The sequence below is a fragment of the Cupressus sempervirens genome, chromosome 1 (genome assembly GCF_028749045.1).
Source record: "Cupressus sempervirens isolate cs-2001-9-10 chromosome 1, ASM2874904v1, whole genome shotgun sequence".
NCBI classification, from domain to species: Eukaryota; Viridiplantae; Streptophyta; class Pinopsida; order Cupressales; family Cupressaceae; genus Cupressus; species Cupressus sempervirens.
In genome coordinates this window covers 21793928-21813159 of record NC_143118.1, presented here as the reverse complement: position 1 = coordinate 21813159, position 19232 = coordinate 21793928, and the positions used below count along the sequence as shown (strand labels likewise).

Genomic DNA, 19232 nt, shown 5'->3' with positions numbered 1-19232 from the left:
CTTGTGAACCACTACTCACAAAACATGGGTCAACGAGTTTAACTCAAAAATTATTAGCAATATCAAAATTTAACTTATGAAAAATATCTCCAACTTATCATTTGATGAGATTAAGGGGCTTTATAATGAATGTTTCATAGGGCAGAACACTTGCTGAAGGTTTTGTGAATGGGGTTTCAAACAAAGTGGGCCTATCCTTGGAGGCAACTTTGTGGTTAAGCACACTTTGAGTTGGAGTAGTACTAGGATGGGTGATGTTTTGGAAAGTCCCGATGCTTCACCTCTACTCATCACCTAGATTCAATGAGTGTTAAGTGTTCCATTCATTCTCATGAGAGATGGATTCTTGAGAACCACTACTCAAGAAACTTGGATCAATGAGTTTGACTCAAAAATTACATTGATGAATTTTGATAGAGATATCATAGTTTGAATTGTTGTGGAAAATATGGCCTACTTATTATTTGATTTGTATAAGGGGCTTTCCAATAAATGGTTCATAAAGCACAACACATATTGAAGGTTATGTAAATGGGGTTGCAAGCCAAGTGGGATTAACTTTGGAGGAAACTTTGTTGTTAAACACACTTGAGCTAGACCACTATTAGGATGGGTGACGACTTGGGAAGTCTTGGTGCTTCACTCTTTATCACTTAGATGCAATGAATGCTAATTGTTCCATTCAATCTCATAAGAGATGGGTTCTTGCAAACCACTAATGAAACTTAGGTCAATGAGTTTGACTAAAAAACTACATAGATGAATCCTGATAGTAAATATAACGATTAGATTTTCTGTGGAAAACATCTCCCACTTATCAATTGATGAGTTTAAGAGGCTTTCTAAAGAATGATTCTTAAGGTACAATCATGGTTAATTGCACTTATGCTTGGAGTAGTACTGGGATGGTTGACCTTTTGGGAAGTCCTAGTGGTTCACGTTTGTGAGCACCACTTGGATGTAATGAGTGCATAGTGTTCCATTCATTGTTATGTGAGATGGAATCTTGTAAACTACTACTCATGAAACTTGGGTCAATGAGTTTGACTCAAAAACTACACAGACGAATCCTGATAGCAATATCACAAATGAGTTCTACTTAAATGAATATGAATATTTTCATTTATTGACAATATTTTGCAAAGCTTCATTCTGATTTTGAAAAATAAGAAAGGCCACATCATATTTTGTTGTTCAAATCATAGCTTGATTGAATTCTAAACAAACAATATCATGGTTAAAACTTTGAGTACTCCAAGTTTAAAATATATCAGGAGGTTGTGCAAGTGCTTTGAATCATTATGTATGTCCCTTTTCATCCATTCTATGGAAATGTCCTTTAATTAAAAAAGAAGCGCAGTTGTTGACTTCTTTTCTTGAGTTTTTCACATTTTTTTGTCTATATCTGATTTTTGTCAATTTTTTCCAAAATTCCACTCCTCTGGTTTGCGGATTTAAAAATGCCACTCCTCTGGTTTGTGGATTTACTCCCCAAATTATTTATGCTTTTATGGGGCTCTAAACCATGAGATACTCTGCTTTGGTTATCAGTAAGTTTATACATTGCAAGTTGAAGTTATGATTTTATAGTACCTAAATTTCTATTATAGTACTTCGCATTTTTGCAGTACTATACATTTTTTATTTTAGCTATGGCCTTAGTGGAACTAAAATTTAGGGACATTGCAGAAATTATCTTTTTGGGACAAGTTCTGCACGTTTTTCTTTTGGGTGTGGATCCAACTCTAAATGATGCCATGGATATACAGCTTAAGCTTTTGCACCAGAAATAAGTCACAGTTGACTGTATGCCGTCAAATTACAATGATCTTTTACTTATTTTTATTGGTGTCCGGAGTTCTCAACTGTATATTGGTTTAGTTGTGTTTTATTGTTGATGCGACAAATAAGAGCAACTTGATGGCCTGGAGATTCAAACCTCTTGTGTTTAAATTTTTTATTATAAGAACTTTTTTTCTTGAGGTGATTCTTTGTGTTTATTTAGACTAGGGCTTTTATTTTAAAGTTTTTGAGTTTCATTCACCAGAGAATGGTTCAAACACTTAAAATTAGTAGTTATGATAATCTGAAATATTAACAGAAGATTGTTAATCTAAAAATACTTGCTTGTTTACTTGATTGTCAATGAAATATTAACAAAAGATAATGTTTTTTAGATGTTATGATAGCTTGCTGGTGCATTTATCTTTTCTCTACTTCTAGAAAAGGCATTGTATTCAACTGAACTGCCTAGTCATTTGATTCTATTACATGTGTGCATACTTCATTCAAGGAACAAGTCTATGCGCATGAATGTTTATAGCTATTTTAGTTTCTTTTTTTGATGTTTATATCATGAATTTTGAATAGCTATCCAGCCTCTTGGTAATATTTTTTTTTTGCTAAAGAAATGTTGATAGTGTGGTTGGTGCTGAGTTTTGTAAAAGAGTTCAATGCATAGCCTTGTATGATGGTTTGAAGTACTAAGTAATTGAGTGGACAATTATTCCAAATTCCAAATTTCTCTAATAAGTGCCACAGGAAATTATTGATTAGCCCTTCAGAATTTTGAAAAGAATTCATTTAGTAAATGGAAATTCAAGACAATATGTTGTGGTATGTTAGTTTGGTTCCGTATAATAAATGAATGCTAAAGGTCAATTCTCAACAGGGTTGTGAAGCCTTCCAATTAGGTAGAGTGGCGAGTTGTTAAAAGACACAAGTAGTCTGTAACAATTGTAGCTCTAAGAGAAGATGATTCAAAGGGTTTCTCAGCATCAAAAGATGGTACTATTTTTCATTGGGATGTTGAAATAGGTGTAAGTGAGAAATATGACTGGCCCAGCAAGGAAGCCCCTACAAAAAGTTTAAATAGGAAGTAGGGCAACAAACATATTCTATCAATGGCTATCAGTTCTGATGGCCGGTACATGGCTACTGGAGGATTAGATCGTTTTGTTCATCTATGGGATACCCACACATGAGAACATATTCAAGTACAAATTTCATAACCTCTAGTGCTTATCCATTATTAATCTGGGCAGAGCAATCATTCAATTTTTAATCTTCTCTATTTATTGTAGGCCTTTTCAGGTCACAGGGGAGCTGTGTCTTGTTTAGCTTTTCGGCAATGTACATAGCAACTCATATCTAGATCATTTGATCACACAATCAAATTGTGGAGTGTAGAAGACAATTTGTACATGGATACTCTCTACGGTCATCAAAGTGAAATCCTAATGGTAGATTGCTTGCGAAAAGAACGAGTTCTTTCTGTTGGACGTGATCACACATTGCGTTTATGGAAGGTATCTTTTAATGTATTGGTGGAAGGATTTAGGCACTTAGAGATATCTTGTTTCATATATAATTTTTTATATAGCAGCTCAAGTTTACATTAAAAAATAACGTCACTTCTTTTGAGGTGTTTGATGATAGTATTCTGAAATTTTTGCTATCAGTATGTGTTGTGTGTCATGAAGCAAATACCAAGATCTACTGTAATTTGCTTTGAAACTTCTTGTCTAGAAAATCTGAATGATCTTATGGTGTAGGCGCTTAGCTCATCATATCATTCTCCCAATCTAGTGTCTATATTATGGAGCATTCCCGTGGTTGTGAAAAGTTCATTTTATCTTTCACAATATTTTACCCCTTTTTTCTAGCTTCCCTATATAGTTTTAGTATTTTATTTGCTGACATTATATAAAATGATGGATCATTTATTACTAATGATGTTCAAGGTAGATAAACTAGAAATTCCCATCACCATCCATTCAGTGGCTTCAACTTTTATGATGAAATCTATTTATGGCCTTTTGTCTTTAGAGTGCTTGTGTTATGGTTATGGTTTACTGATTATTTAATAGATTCTCCCCAATGACTAAATTTGGTGTGCAGATTCCTGAGGAGACATAGTTAGTGTTTAGAGGACCTGCAACATCTTTAGAATGTTGTTGTTTTGTCAACAATGAAGAGTTTATATTAGGTTCTGATGATGGAAGCATAGAACTTTGGAGCATGATGCAGAAAAAATCAATTTTTATTGCAAAAGGTGCACATGGGCATGCAGGTATTCAACATCTCTCAGAGAATCATGGCGCTGGGGAAAAGCCAGAAGAAATGACATCATCACAAGTTAATGATGGCAATGATATTGGTAAGAAATTTGTAAATGATAATTGGAAATTTGGGTTTAATGTCATGCCACTGTTTGATTAAAATGCCAACATTGAACAAAAATAATTGATCTATTGAGAAAGGTTAAAAAAGACAACATTGAACAAAATTGATTAATTTGCATAGGAAGGTGCAATTAGCAATTATGCTAGGCAAAATAAGTGTCACAACTACAACTCTTCAAACTTGAAGTCTCTCTCTCTCTCTCTATACTATTCTGGAATCTCTATGGTAGATATTTTTTTAAAAATCAAGGATGAGTGGACTGTAAAGACAACCCTTGTAACTAGCCAAATTTGTTGCAAGAGAAATAACATCATTTATTCAAAGAGATATAATTAATTGATAAATCATTGGTGCCTTTATTATACTGTTCAGTTGGAGAGAAATTGGGTTGAGAGAGAGTATTGGGTGTTTGATCATTTTGCTGCATAGATATTTACCGGTTTGAAATATGAGTAAATCTTCTGTATCAAGTGCATCTTATGATATTTTATTTGTATGTATGTGATCTATGATAAACCAGATTTGAGTGAGTTAATCTCATTATTGTCTGTATTTGTGAGATACTTGAAGAACTTTTATATTCTGTTTCTGCATAGTTGAAGTGATTGAACTTCGTATACTACTGACTAGCCGATTGTTTGGTATTGATAATCAGAAGTTTAAGAGACCTGTGTATTTGTTTTAGCTTTCTATAAAAGGGTCTATATTTTGTGGGGCTGGATTTTCCAACCTTGAGTAGGAGGGTTTTCTCAGGATAACTTATTGTGTCATTTGTTATCGCATTCCTGTATTCTGGTTCAAAAACATTAACAACTAGAAGTCATAAATAACACGTGAAAGTACTAATGACTCCTTTAAACCATCTAAGCTCATTGGTAAATTATTCCTCTGATCAAGCTGAGACTAACTACAAAGCCAACACCAATTGCATTGTAAAAAAAACCCAAAATGGAGACATTACACGACCTGCAAGTTTGGACCTTGTTACTGCTTTTTGGATGTCTATGTTTTTAACACGCTTTTGTTTTGGTTCATTTGTTTCTCTTTCTTTTCTTCTCTAGTTTATTTGTTTAAAACATTGTGTTGAATTTTTTGCTTGGATGAAGGAAATGGTAACGTAACACATAAAATGGGAAGTAGCTCTTCTGTAGAGTCCTGGGTTGGAGCTCTTGCAGTGTGTAGAGGGAGTGATCTTGCTGCATTAGGGGCTGGTGATGGAATTGTGCGATTGTGGGCTATTCAGAACAGCAGTAAAAGCCTTAAAGTTGTGCATGATATACCTTTGGTAAGAAATGAGATCACCTTTTTCTGTTTTGAAGTCAATGTCAGATGAGAAAAGGCCTAATTAAAATTTAAATAGCACCAGTGAGCATATTTTTACTGGGAAGTTCATATTGCTGAAGTTAATTGAAGATAAATGCTAAGGTTATCTAATTAGACTCATTAAAATATGATTTTCTTGCACTATTGCATATTGCAAATATGTGTTACATTAAGGGCTTGCTTTTCTACCTTTTTAACTTTTGATGTAAAACTTTCCTTGCATTTGAGTGCATATTGTTAAGATTATAGCTACTGTCAGATTGATTTAATCATAAGATACAATGTTGATATAATAAAGATTATATATGTATAGTACATAGAGGATTATAAAACAACAAAAATGAAAGGTATCTGCAGGCAAAACAAACTTCATCTCAGCTATGGGAATGAAAGAAGATAAGGTATCCCAAATAATCTACTACCATGTATACTCGAGTCAATGGAATATAAGGATTGACTCATCAAAAAAGACTTACATTGATACCTATTATTGAGCATCCACACTATGGAAGAGAATCAGGTCTACTATCATTTGAAGACTTGTTCTACAGACCATATTTTAAATACACGGTGCAGAAACTAGAATTGAACAAAATTCTCTTCACACAAAAACCTACCATTGCTGAACTATAAAGGAAGATGAATATTAATAGAAGTTATCTCAGAGATTCATTCCAATGCTCCAGCAATATTCTCTATTAGCAGTGTTGGTACTATAAGCATCAATGATTAGACTCAATTTAGACATCAATATATATTATCCAGTTTTCTATAGCTTAGGATGACACCTCAATCAATGAATAGAAATGATTGATAGAAATAATCAAGAAGGAAGGAATCACATAAGTCAGGTCCAGTCAGAATCAACAACCAGTATAGAACCTCACAATTATATATCATAAAAAATATCAGTTTCTCTTTTAGCTATCAGACAGAAATTCAACTCTAGGGTAAATTCATTAGTCGCAGATGACTATGATGGAAAAAGAGGGATTACAATTTATAAATCGAATAATATCCCATATGATTGGAATATAATCAGACAATGAATATCCAACCAGGGAATACACATGGAAGAATACATAGTCAATGGTACGAATGAAGATTCAGACTTTGTGTCTATTCAACATATGTCAGAAACTACTGATGATCATTATATACAAATAACATGCTAACAAAGCATAAGTATCAACCCAAGGAATAATATTAAATCAACTATTTTGGGTATTTGCTGAAAGGTGAAGACACAGAAGAATTTTGTGATGCTTATTATTGATATAATCACCGAATTGGAGAAAAGGAAATCAATTCATCACTTAGAACATACGGTCAGTATTTTTTCCACATATAAACAAACAATGATGGGGGTCTCATAGGAAGTCAGTCCATTTCCTATGTAGTTAAGGAGTTTAATGAAAAATCCAAACTGATCCAAATTAACACAAGGCACTATTAAAGACTGCAATTGTATCATCCCAATCTATGATAAGTCAATAACCAAGATCGAACTAGACATCAATCATATTTGAGGACATTGATTATTGTGAAGTAAAAGGTTTTGAAATGTCATCATAAAAAAAATATGGTCTCTAGTTGTATAAGAAATTGATAGCATAATTTTAGTGATAAGGAAGTATGAAATGGGAATGTTGATTCAATGAGTAAGAGTGTAAGAGTGTAACGTCTATTGTCAAAATAAGATACTTATATTATCACCCTAAACAAATTGAGAGAAAACTTACCAAAAGGAAGGGGTCATCACAGCGGTAGCTGAGATAGGAAATACGTGATCCAGTTGAACAATGTTTTGTTAATAGGGATGGTAACAATCATGTTCATCTTCAGAAGAGACAAATATCATTAAACACTTCTAGAATATATCTAACATAAAGTCAAATTTGGAAAAATCTGCATATTTGGAACAATGTTCACTATCACACCATATGATAGAGGGGCTACATCAATATTATGGGGGAGATACGACCATTCACCATAATACTTGTATCATGCATGGAGGCTTATGATGGATTTGGGGATGTTTTCAATAGCAGTTACACATTTTCTAGACCTATCAATCTGAAATGACTTGAACACCTCATAGTGTTACTAGAACTTTTCATGTGATACAGAGCTATTCAAATTGACTAAGTATGTGCAAATTTTACATTGTAGGGGGTGAATAATTACCTTAACCAATTCTTCATTCCCATTGGAGGCATTTTCTATTTTAATGTAGATATGGACCCTCATATGTAGATAAGTACTTTTTTTTTTTCTTACATTCATCTACTCACCATAGCTAACTCCTATCTATAATTGTATACATATGATAAGAGTTATTTGCCTTGATTTTTTTCCTTTAAGAGGGAGTCTGACACTTCTTCAAAGGCAACATAGGATCTCAAATGATTGATATTTAGAGGGAGTCTAAAAATATGTGAGTGACTGCATGATTTTGATGGGCCTGCTCGAGTATACTTCATGAGGAAGTAATGATTTGTCACCAGAAAGTCGTAAGATTGATATTAGATTGAGAGGGAGTCCAACAGGCATCCTTGGTTGAAGAGAGCTTCGGAGGAAGAAACTAGAGGACCTGAGTTCCTAGGATCAATGTTCAGAGGGAGAATTTTGATGTGAGGGAGAATTGAGGTGAAAGCCTTTGTACCACCCTTTGACTTGCTTCATGGTGGTTTCTATTTTGCATATGATATGTGATGAAGGTGACAATCTTTCATTGACATATATAAATAGAAGGTACTAATCATTGTAAGATGACAATCTTATAAATGGTAGACTTATTATAATGATAGACTTCATTAAGTTGTTGTCCTAGAGTGTCAAAAGTCATGATAACAAATGTATCATAACAAGCTTCAAGTTGTTGTCAGAGAAAGATTAAATTTTTGCAATTGTGTTATGAAAGGTGATGATCTTTCATATGTGTGAGGTCTCTATTGTAAGGTGACAACTTTAACAATAGTTGATATATCTCCTAACACCAAAATGTGTTGGAGAAAGTGTTATCATGGTTCTTTGGGCCAGATTTTGCCAAATACCTTGATAACCAACTTATCATGGTTCTTCGGGCAAGATTTTGCTGGAGACTTTGATAATCAACTCATCATGGTTCTTCGGGCCGAATTTTGCCAGACACCATGAAAATCAATTGTTATGGTTCTTTGGGCCAGATCTTGCTGGAGACCATAACTTAAATATATCATAGACCACACTTAAAGTGGTGTTTAAATCTTGTAATATAATTGTAACATACAAATTTTCATAACCAAATTTAAAATTAAACTAATTTTACAAGTAACTGATTTTATTTCAGATGACAATGATTTTCTATTAACTAATTATAACTGAAAGAAGCTCTTTTCATCTATCTTACATATTTAGCTGATTTCACAAGAAGCAAAAGAGATATTTATGTATTGCTATCAATTTAACTACTTCTAAATGTTCAACTAAAAATAAAGTAATGACTAGTTATATCAATTTGAGTTGCTTATTCAACATCAAAGTAAATCTTGAAATGAAAATATCTATCTATTCCTTTAGGGGTTAAAAGTGAAAGAGTCATACATTATTATGAAAATATTATCTTTAACTCATTGTCCAAGCCTCGACATTGGTGAGAGGAGAAGCATTGACATAGGCTTAACCTCCCAACCGAAGACCATTACTTATCCCTACACATCCTAAATTAATAGAACGGCCCTCCCTACCTCAAGATCAGGCTTGGGATGTTCATAAGCCTAGCCATCTGAGTAATTAGGTGAGTTGAAGTCCCAATACTTATTCTCCAAAATAACTATAGCGTCTGGACAATCAACAAAGATCACATGTTCAGCACATCTGCCTAATTTCTACCCTGGCCAAGGATTTCAAGTTGGGTATGCAAACTCGATCTCCACCACTCGACTTGACAACATATTACATAATTGGAACATGCATGAGCTATTATAGTTTTTCTTTAGCATAATATTTATTTGATCTGATTCCATTCTTATTTGTGAAAACTCTCTACACCTCCTCACCATTTCAGGCTGTCATGCTGGTGATTCCTAAGCGCTCACGAGTTTATATCCATGGATTTTTCTTTACACCTCTTCACCTAAAAATGCAACATTTCTGGTTAATTCCTTGGTAGTCGGTTACATGATTTCATTTCCATCTTTCTGTGATATAAATGGATATATTAAATTCTGATCTCAGATATTTGATACACATGATTGATATGCTAGCATGAATAAATAACATCAATGATTGTCAGATTCCATATTTTATAATCTATATGTTATTGCTTTGAATTTGGTCTAAAATAAATGGAGATCAACGTTATGGATTCTATGCATCAATGTACAAAAGATACGATTGGTGTGATATATGGAAAGAAATACAAACATGTTTCTGTGGTATATGAATTTGGTTCTTGTACTCTACATGGAACTCGATAGACTTAGCATTAAAAAGAATCACAATTGGAAATACGTGGTTTGATAGACTTAGCATTAAAAAGAAACACAAATGGAAATATGTGGTTCAGTAATCTTGAAGAGCTTGACTCTACATGGAACTCGATAGACTTAGCATTAAAAAGAAGAGCTTGACTCTACGGCTTCCTTTAGTTACAAGAATCCATTTGAAAGCCATTCAAATCGATTAAAAAGAAAGAAAAGGAGGGAAAGAAAATAAAGAAGAATAAGAAGTTAAAGAGTTATTATTATTATTTTATTCTTATTATGTATTCTTATCTACGTTCATGTGTATGTATTGATGAGGTGGCATCATTAGATTATAATTTATAATGTATTGGTGTCACCTTATTTTTATATACATATGTTCGTATTTGAGAGTGTTTAATAATAATTAAATAATAAATTCTTTGATAATTCTTTTAAAAGTAAGAATTATGTTTAATTTATACTATTTATTATAACGCTCCTTTTATAGCTCATGCGGTTCCACCATGTAACATGTCAAATCCTAGTAACCTTGCCAAGGTAGTCTTTAGGTCAAACCTATCAATTCTAATGACTAGACCATTCGATCATCCCCTTCCAATGACCCCATTTAGCAATGCTTCCCTTTCTTCAGTCTTCTTCTTGCAATCACTTAAACATTCTTGCCAAGACATTAATTTAAGATATATTAATCGTTAATTCAAAACCATTGTTGATCATCTAGTGACCTCTAGATATTCCATCAACGTCTAAATAACTAACTCATTTCACATGATCATGAAAATATTGCATTATTAGTTAATACCACATATATGCTTCACATGATTAGGGAGAATTAAATTGATACAACGGCTATAATTAACTAACTCACTTCACATGATCAAGAAGAAATAAATTGATACAATGGCTATAATTAACTAACTCACTTCACATGATAATAATTCGTTAAACCAACAGCTACGTTCAATTTAAAATTTAGGGCAAAAATTTGGGATGTAACAATAATTGCTTCAATTCTATTTTGCTAAAGAGGGAGTGTTGATAAATTTAGCCTCATAGTAAATTGAAGCCAATTCCTTATGTAATATATGTTAATATATATATATGTGTGTGTGGATGGATTTATGTTGATATCCTTAAATATGCCATTCAGGAATATCACATAGAGATGATATATCTCCATATGCTTGAGAGCATAATGTGTTCCATACCAAATCCTCCCTAGCTAAGAGGGACTATTAAAGATTAGAGCTACAGTCAGATTGATTTAATCATAAGATACGATGTTGATATAATATATTATATATATAATATAATACATATGTTATATTGTGATTTATTTTGCTAAATAATAATGATTAATCTTAGAGACATGTCTCCTACTCTTATATTTATACAAGATTGGGATCTGCATTTGGAACACATCAATAACAATGGTAGTGTAATTACATTTGTAGAAATTGATCCATGTTTTCCAACACATGTATCGAGTATTGTTCCTGCATGTTACTGTACACGTTTTATGCACTCACAAAGGTGTCACAATTACTTTTTAAAGTCTCCTTTGATATCTATTGATTATGGTAGAGTTATTAGCATACTATTTTTTTAAAGCTTTCCTTGCATCGGATCGCATTTGTACTGAGTGTTGTCACTATATGTTATTGTACGGTTCTTGTGCACATTCAAAGGTGTCACTATTACTTTTTAAAGTTTCCTAGCATATTATGTTTTTGTAACAATGGAATAGTCAATAGCCATTTGAGGTAGGGGCATTGTTTTGAAATCAACTATATTTGCTGCTCTCTTTTCATGAAAAGTTTTTGGAACACTTTACATATCGAATGTGTATTTGGGCCATGCCTAATACATCCAAATTGGATACAGGGGTACATGTGCCCAAGGAGGGATAGAGGAGTATTTGGCTACTTTGGACCTATGTGAAAACCAAGTCAGAATCATAAGCTCCTTAATTTGAAAATTGGTTACATGAAAAAAATGATAGCAAGAAACTTAGAGCACGGACTTGAAAAGGGAGCCTTTATCAAGATCCCATTCCATCTCCACATAGTTATGATCATAGTACAAAATAAAAGGCATCGACAAGTTCAAACTTTAGATTCACACAAAAAATGTTTTTTTTTTTGATTCAACAACTATTATACCATTAAATGCAACAAGGATGCACAAGAGCCAACAAGAACCATCCTACAATTTGCTCTACAATTCTATCTTTCATTTTGATGCAGGCAAGGGATGAATAACTAGGGCCAAAGGCACACCCAGCTATCCAAACCACCTTGCAAGAGTTAACACAACGAAAGAAAACACAAGGAACAACACCAAGGAGAGGGAGAACAAGGATATATTTATTGATTCATCAAATATTCATAATACATGCTCAGCTGTAAGGTTTTTTGGGTTATGGCCAATTACAAATGTACAACTTCTAGATCTTCAAATTAGCTTTTTAAATCCACATATCTCTTTTCTTTTGAACTCTCCCCAAAAATCTACCCTAACCCTAAACCTAAACACCCTACTTATACTTGCCAAAATGGCTTACAAAAAATTCTAGAACATAGAGAAACCACAAGTCGACCCTCATCAAAGATAATTAACTATACAAAAATTAAATGTGAGCAAAGACGACCCAATTGGAACTAGGCAGAATGAACTAATGTGCAGGATTACAAAGAAACTGAGGATGCTCCTGCATCAGACAACTAGGGTTGGAAATTTTTTTTTTTCTCCTGAATCATGTGTGTGTCACACCCTGAGCTGAATCCAACTCAGACTAAGAAATCCATGTAGCATCTTCAACTGGTCTATTCTTCCACTTCACCAAATATTCATAGTAATATTTTTCTCTTGTGCTCTTATGAACTCTTTGATCCAATATCTGTTCAACCTCTTCGATTTGCTTCTTAGGATAATTATCAGGTACAAAAATTTCATCCTTTGACTCATGATACTTATAAAAATCAGCAATATTGAATATAGGAGATATACCCATGTCATCAGATATTTCAACTTCATAAGCATTACCACTATCAAACTTCTTCAAGATCTTACAAGGTCCAAATTTCTTCATCTTCAGCTTACTGTATGTTATAGCTGGGAATCTTCCTTTCTTCAGATGAACCATAACCTCATCACCAACTTGAAAATCATGGTGTCTTCTAGACTAATCAGCATTCTCTTTATACTTTTGATTACTTTGTTCCAATCTCAACTTCACTTCCTTATGCAAAGACTCCATAAAATCAGCAAATTCTTCTTCTGTAACGCTTCTCTTTTCTTCACCAACAACATCTCTCAAATCTGATATGCCTCTGGGATGCATTCCAGTAATAATCTCAAAAGGTGTCTTCCCTGTACTCCTATTCACAGAATTGTTATATGCAAATTTTTCTTGTGCCAATACCATCTCCCAATTACTTGGCTTATTCCCAACCAAACATCTTAGCAAATTACCCAAGCTTCTATTCACAACCTCTGTCTATCCATCTATTTGTGGATGGAATGTAGAACTAAATTTCAACTTAGTACCCATCTTCTTCCACAAAGTCTTTCAAAAATATCCAACGAACTTATTGTCTCTGTTAGAAATAATACTTCTTGGTAATCCATGCAATCTCACAATCTCTTTAAAAAAAGTTCAGCAACATGCTTAGCATCTGATGTCTTCTTACATGGTATAAAATGAGCCATATTAAAAAATCTATCCACTACCAAAAATATGGAATCAAACCCTTTCATTGTCTTAGGCAATCCAAGAACAAAATCCATACTAATATCAGTCCAAGGTTTCTCAGGAACAGTAGTAGGTGTATACAAACCAGTATTTTGACTCACTCCTTTTGCAACTTGACAAACTCCATAACTCTTTATAAATTTTTGAATATCCTTATACATATGTGGCCAATAATATTTTTCTTTCAGCAAACCCAATGTCTTATCAATTCCAAAATGTCCAGCTAATCCATCGCTATGCTTTTCCTTAATTAGATTCAACCTCATAAAACTTCTAGGAATACACAACTGAATGCCTTTGAACAACATACCTTCTTGAATGAAATACTCATCATACTTACTTATGTGATTTGTCAGATTCAGTGCTCTACACTCTCTCCATGCCTATGATAAATCAGGATCAACATCGTATAACTCTTTCATCTCATCCAAACCAAGAACTTCAACCTTCATTTTAGTCAACAAAGAACGTCTTCTACTCAATGCATCAATAAATTTGTTAGTAACTCCACTCTTATGCTTAATCACAAATGTAAAACTCTGCAAATATTCAACCCACTTCATATGTCTTTGATTCAATTTATGTTGACTTCCCAAGTATTGTAAAGCTTTATGATTAGTATACAACACAAACTCCTTAGGCATCAAATAATGTCTCCACTTCTTCAATGCTTTAACAATAGCATAAAACTCTTGATCATACACAGAATATTTCATTTTAGCATCATTCAACTTTTCACTAAAGAAAGAACTAGGCTTACCTTCTTGACTTAATATAGCTCCTATCGCATTACCACTTGCATCACATTCAACTTGAAATACTTTGTTGAAATCAGGCAAAGCCAATACCGGTAATTCTGCCACCTTTTGTTTCACAGTCTCAAAACTCTTATCAGCTCCATGTGTCCACTTGAATTCCTTTTGATCTCCCCTCATTGTCTCAGTCATAGCATTTCAAACAACACTGAAATTCTTTATAAACTTTTTATAAAAACCAGCTAAACCATGAAATGATCTTACCTCACTCACATTCTCAAGTGTAGGCCATCCAAAATTGCTTTAACCTTCTCAGGATCCATCTTCAAACCATCAGCTAAAATCACAAATCCCAGATACACAATCTCCTCTTGCATAAAAGAACACTTTTTCAGATTAATGAGCAACTTTTCCTCTTTCAACCTCTGCAATACTTGTCTAATATGCTCAAGATGTTCTTCCTTAGTCTTACTGAATATCAGAATATAATCCAAATAAACAATCAAAAACTTACCCAAAAATCTTTTCAGAACTTCATTCATTAACCTCATGAAAGTACTAGGTGCCTTAGTCAAACCAAAAGGCATAACCAACCATTCATACAAACCATCTTTTATCTTGAAAGCAGTCTTCCATTCATCACCTTCTCTAATTGTGATCTGATGATAGCCACTATTCAAATCAATCTTGGTAAAATACTTTGCTCCGCTTAGAAAATCTGTTATGTCATCCATCCTTGGCATAGGAAACCTATATTTCACTGTTATCTTGTTAATGGTTATGGAATTAGTACACATTCTCCATTCTCCATTCTTTTTAGGTGCTAATATAGCAGGTACAACACATGGACTCAAGCTTTCTCTGATCAAACCTTTCTGCAACAACTCATGCACTCGTCTGTTAAGTTCTTCATTCTCTATAGGTGTCAATCTATATGGTGCTTTATTTGGAAAACTTGCTCCAGGAATCAAATCCATACGATGACTTATACTTCTTACTGGAGGTAATCCATTAGGAAGATCATCAACAATAATCTCTTTATATTCATTGAGTAATTCTACAATTTCTTCTGGCACTTGGTCAATACTACCCTCTGTCACTTGGTCACCACTATATCACACTCGGTTAGCATTATTCTCTTGCACTTGGCCTTCATTAAAAAAACTTGGTTTTCTTGAAATTATGGCGAAACAAATCTGATTCTTCTTCACTTCTTTTTCAAATTGTTTCCCATTAACCATAGAAATCTTTACATTAGTACAATTAATCTCATCTGAAACTTCAATCAAAGGCAACAATGTTTGTTTCTTCCCATTCACCCAAAGAGTATATTGATTCAATCTTCCATCATGTACAACATGTCTATCATATTGCCAAGGTCTACCCAAACAAATATGACAACAATCCGTGGGCATAATATCACACAACACTTCATCAGATTAATGTCCAATTTTAAATTTCACAAGGCATTGCTCACTTACCAATATCTTATGATCATCTTTGATTCATGAAACATGATAAGGTTTGGGATGTTTCAGCCTCTCTAACTGCAACTTGGTAACTAGCTCTTCTGATGCCATATTTTTAGAACTCCCACTATCAATGATCACTTTGCAGCATTTTCCAACCATCTTACATCTTGTCTTGAAAAGACTTCTCCTTAAAACAGGTTCCTCATCACTTCTTTTGTTACATAAGGTTCTTCTCACCATTAGATTTTCTCCAACCTGAGGTCCAGGTGGTGAACTTTCAATGTCTTCTTGAATCACAACATTTCTATTATTCTGTCCACTTCCAGAGGATCTACATTCAAAAGATCTATGCCCTTCTTTGCCACATTTAAAACAATTACCATGAAATCCACTTCTAGAACAGGAATTACCTCTTCCCCGGTAAGAATTAGTGCCTCCTTGGTAAGAATTACCACCTTTCCATTCGGTCTTGCCTTTATCATCACTCTTCCATTCAGATTTGCATTTTTCTTGCATAGAATTGTCAGATCTACTACTTTCTCCATAAGATCTACGTCTACCTTTTTGGAATCTACCACCTCTACCTCTTTATCTTTGTTCATGCTTCTTTGTCAAGATCTCCTCAGCCTTCAAGGCATACTGGTATGCTTCTTCCACACTTTTCAACTTCACAAAACTTATCTCATCTTGAATTCTTGATCTCAATCCATTAATGTACCTTGCAATTTTCTCAACATCATCATCCACATGTCCAGATTTGATGTCCAATCTATAGAATTCCTTAGTATATTCTTTCACAGTCATGTCCCTTTGTTTCAAATTTTGCATCTTTCTCAATAAGCTAACTTGGTAATCAGCAGAAAGGGATTTGTCCTTTACCTTGTTCACCATCTTTGGCCAAGTTCTTATCTTCTCCTTTCCTCTCCTTTGTCTATTAGTTTGCAAGTGCTCCCACCATAATGATGCATGACCTTTCAGCCTAGTGACTGCAATCTTCACCTTTCTGTTATCAGGAGTGTTTTCATACCAAAAGAACTTCTCCATATCAGAGATCTAATCCAGCACAGTATTTGTATCCAATTTCCCATCATAAGGGACAACTTCTACAATAGGCTTTGAATTTTCCCTAGACAATAATCACAACAATCTTTCCTCATCCCAATCTTCTTTAGGTTCTGGATTATGGTTTGGTGTTGCTGCTTCATCATCACTTACATCTTCAAGATGCGCTCCTCTCCTCTGGGCTGTCTCCACATCATCTAATCTAGGTGCAATTTGTCTTAACTAATCCAATATACCATTATCAACATTATTTCCTCTACCACGAACCATCTTTACAAATTAGGTTCCTGCAAGATCACAATCCTCTGCAAGTTATAGGTCAAATCCATAGATCTGCCACCCTACAACTAGATCCAAATCAAGGTTCTACATGATCCAATCTCCACAAGGATGAACTTCAGGATCTGATACCAACTGATGCAGGCAAGGGATGAATAACTAGGGCCAAAGGCACACCCATCTATCAAAACCACCCTGCAAGAGTTAACACAACGTAAGAAAACACGAGGAACAACACTAAGGAGAGGGAGAACAAGGATATATTTATTGATTCATCAAATATTCAGCATACATGCCCAGCTGTAAGGCTTTTGGGTTACGACCAATTACAAATGTACAACTTCCAGATCTTCAAATCAGCTTTTTAAATCCACATATCTCTTTTCTATTGAACTCTCCCCAAAAGTCTACCTTAGCCCTAAACCAAAACACCCTACCTATACTTGCCAAAATGGCTTACGGATAATTCTAGAACATAGAGAAACCACAAGTCGGCCCTCATCAAATATAATTAACTATACCAAAATTAAATGTGAGCAAAGTGGGCCCAATTGGAACTAGGCAGAATGAACTAATGTGCAGGATTATAAAGTCACCTAGGATGCTCTTGCATCACAAGCTCTCTACAATTGTATTTTTCCAGCTCTCCCACTCTATTTCACTTGTTTAGGTTTGTAACTTTATCCTATTTTTCTTATGATTTCTTATTTTCATCTTGATGATCGATAATTGAGTGTGATTTGGAACATTGATGCAAAATTATTCGACACAATTTAATCCAGAAACTCTTATAGGTAATGTTAAACTATTTTGATAATTTTGTGGATATATTACTTCAAAATAATTAAATTTATATAAGGCGATTGTAATGTTGATTTTTTTTTTCAAATTTGTACCCTTGCATAATCTTAGTTTTATTATTACAAACCCAAATTAGAACCTTATGACTTAGCGTCAGCTCGTTATTCCATATTGGAATTGAAATTTGGATATTTGAGCCACATATTTTCTAATTCAAATGGGCATTGATCTAGGTTTTGATCTTCTTTGTGTAGTAGCTAAATTGAGAAGTGGTTAGATCCAAGAATAACAAGCATACTTTATTCACAAGTGGGAAAGATTTCCAGTTGCTACTAATCTAGTATCTTTAGTTATATTAAAAAAACTCAAATGACGATTTATCCAAGTTAAGGGTGCGTCTTTTAGTTTAGTGTTTGGTAAACTTGCTCCATTTACAAATAATATAAAGTCCAGTTATGATTGCTTCACCTTCTTAACAACCGCTAAATTATCTCATTAATAATATATTTTTGTTGAATTAATAGAAGAAAAAAAAGGAAATTAAAGGAAATTAAGGATGTGACTCCTTCAAAGGGCAAAAGTTTTGAAGGGTTGGGACTCTTTGAAATGGTACTAATTATGAAGGCTTGTGACTCTTTCAAAGAGGCCAATTATGAAGGGTTGTGACTCTTTTAAAGGGCATAAATGATGAAGGGTTGTTATATTAATTGATAGGCTAATGTTCTCTGCAACTTGTGGTGATCTAAGATAGGGACATTACAAGATGGATCTAGTCTTGATTGAATATTCTTGCCTCTTGTGGGTTAAAAACTTAAATGATAAATTAATTACCCTAAGGGATGGATTTGGTTCTGGTTGGGCGTCCTTGCCTCCTGTGGGCCAAATGATGAATTGATTACCCCAAGGGATGGTTTTGGTCCCGATTTTATGTTATTGCCTCATGTGGCCCAAGTGGTGAATTGATTACCCTAAGAGATGGTTCTGGTCTTGGTTGGACTTTCCTACCTATTTTGTGGACCAAGTTAACTTTGGCTACATTATATTCATGTGTTCCCTCCATTTTTTTTATGTGTATGTTTTGTGTTTTAATGTTATGCTTTGTGTTTCTATATATTCACTTGTTTTCTTTGTG

The 19232-nt window shown here is 33.9% G+C and overlaps 1 pseudogene; it reads left to right on the top strand.

Annotated features, from left to right (window-relative positions):
* LOC149575966 (U3 snoRNP-associated protein-like EMB2271) overlaps window positions 1-19232 on the top strand; it is a 102997-nt pseudogene that overhangs the window by 47467 nt on the left and 36298 nt on the right.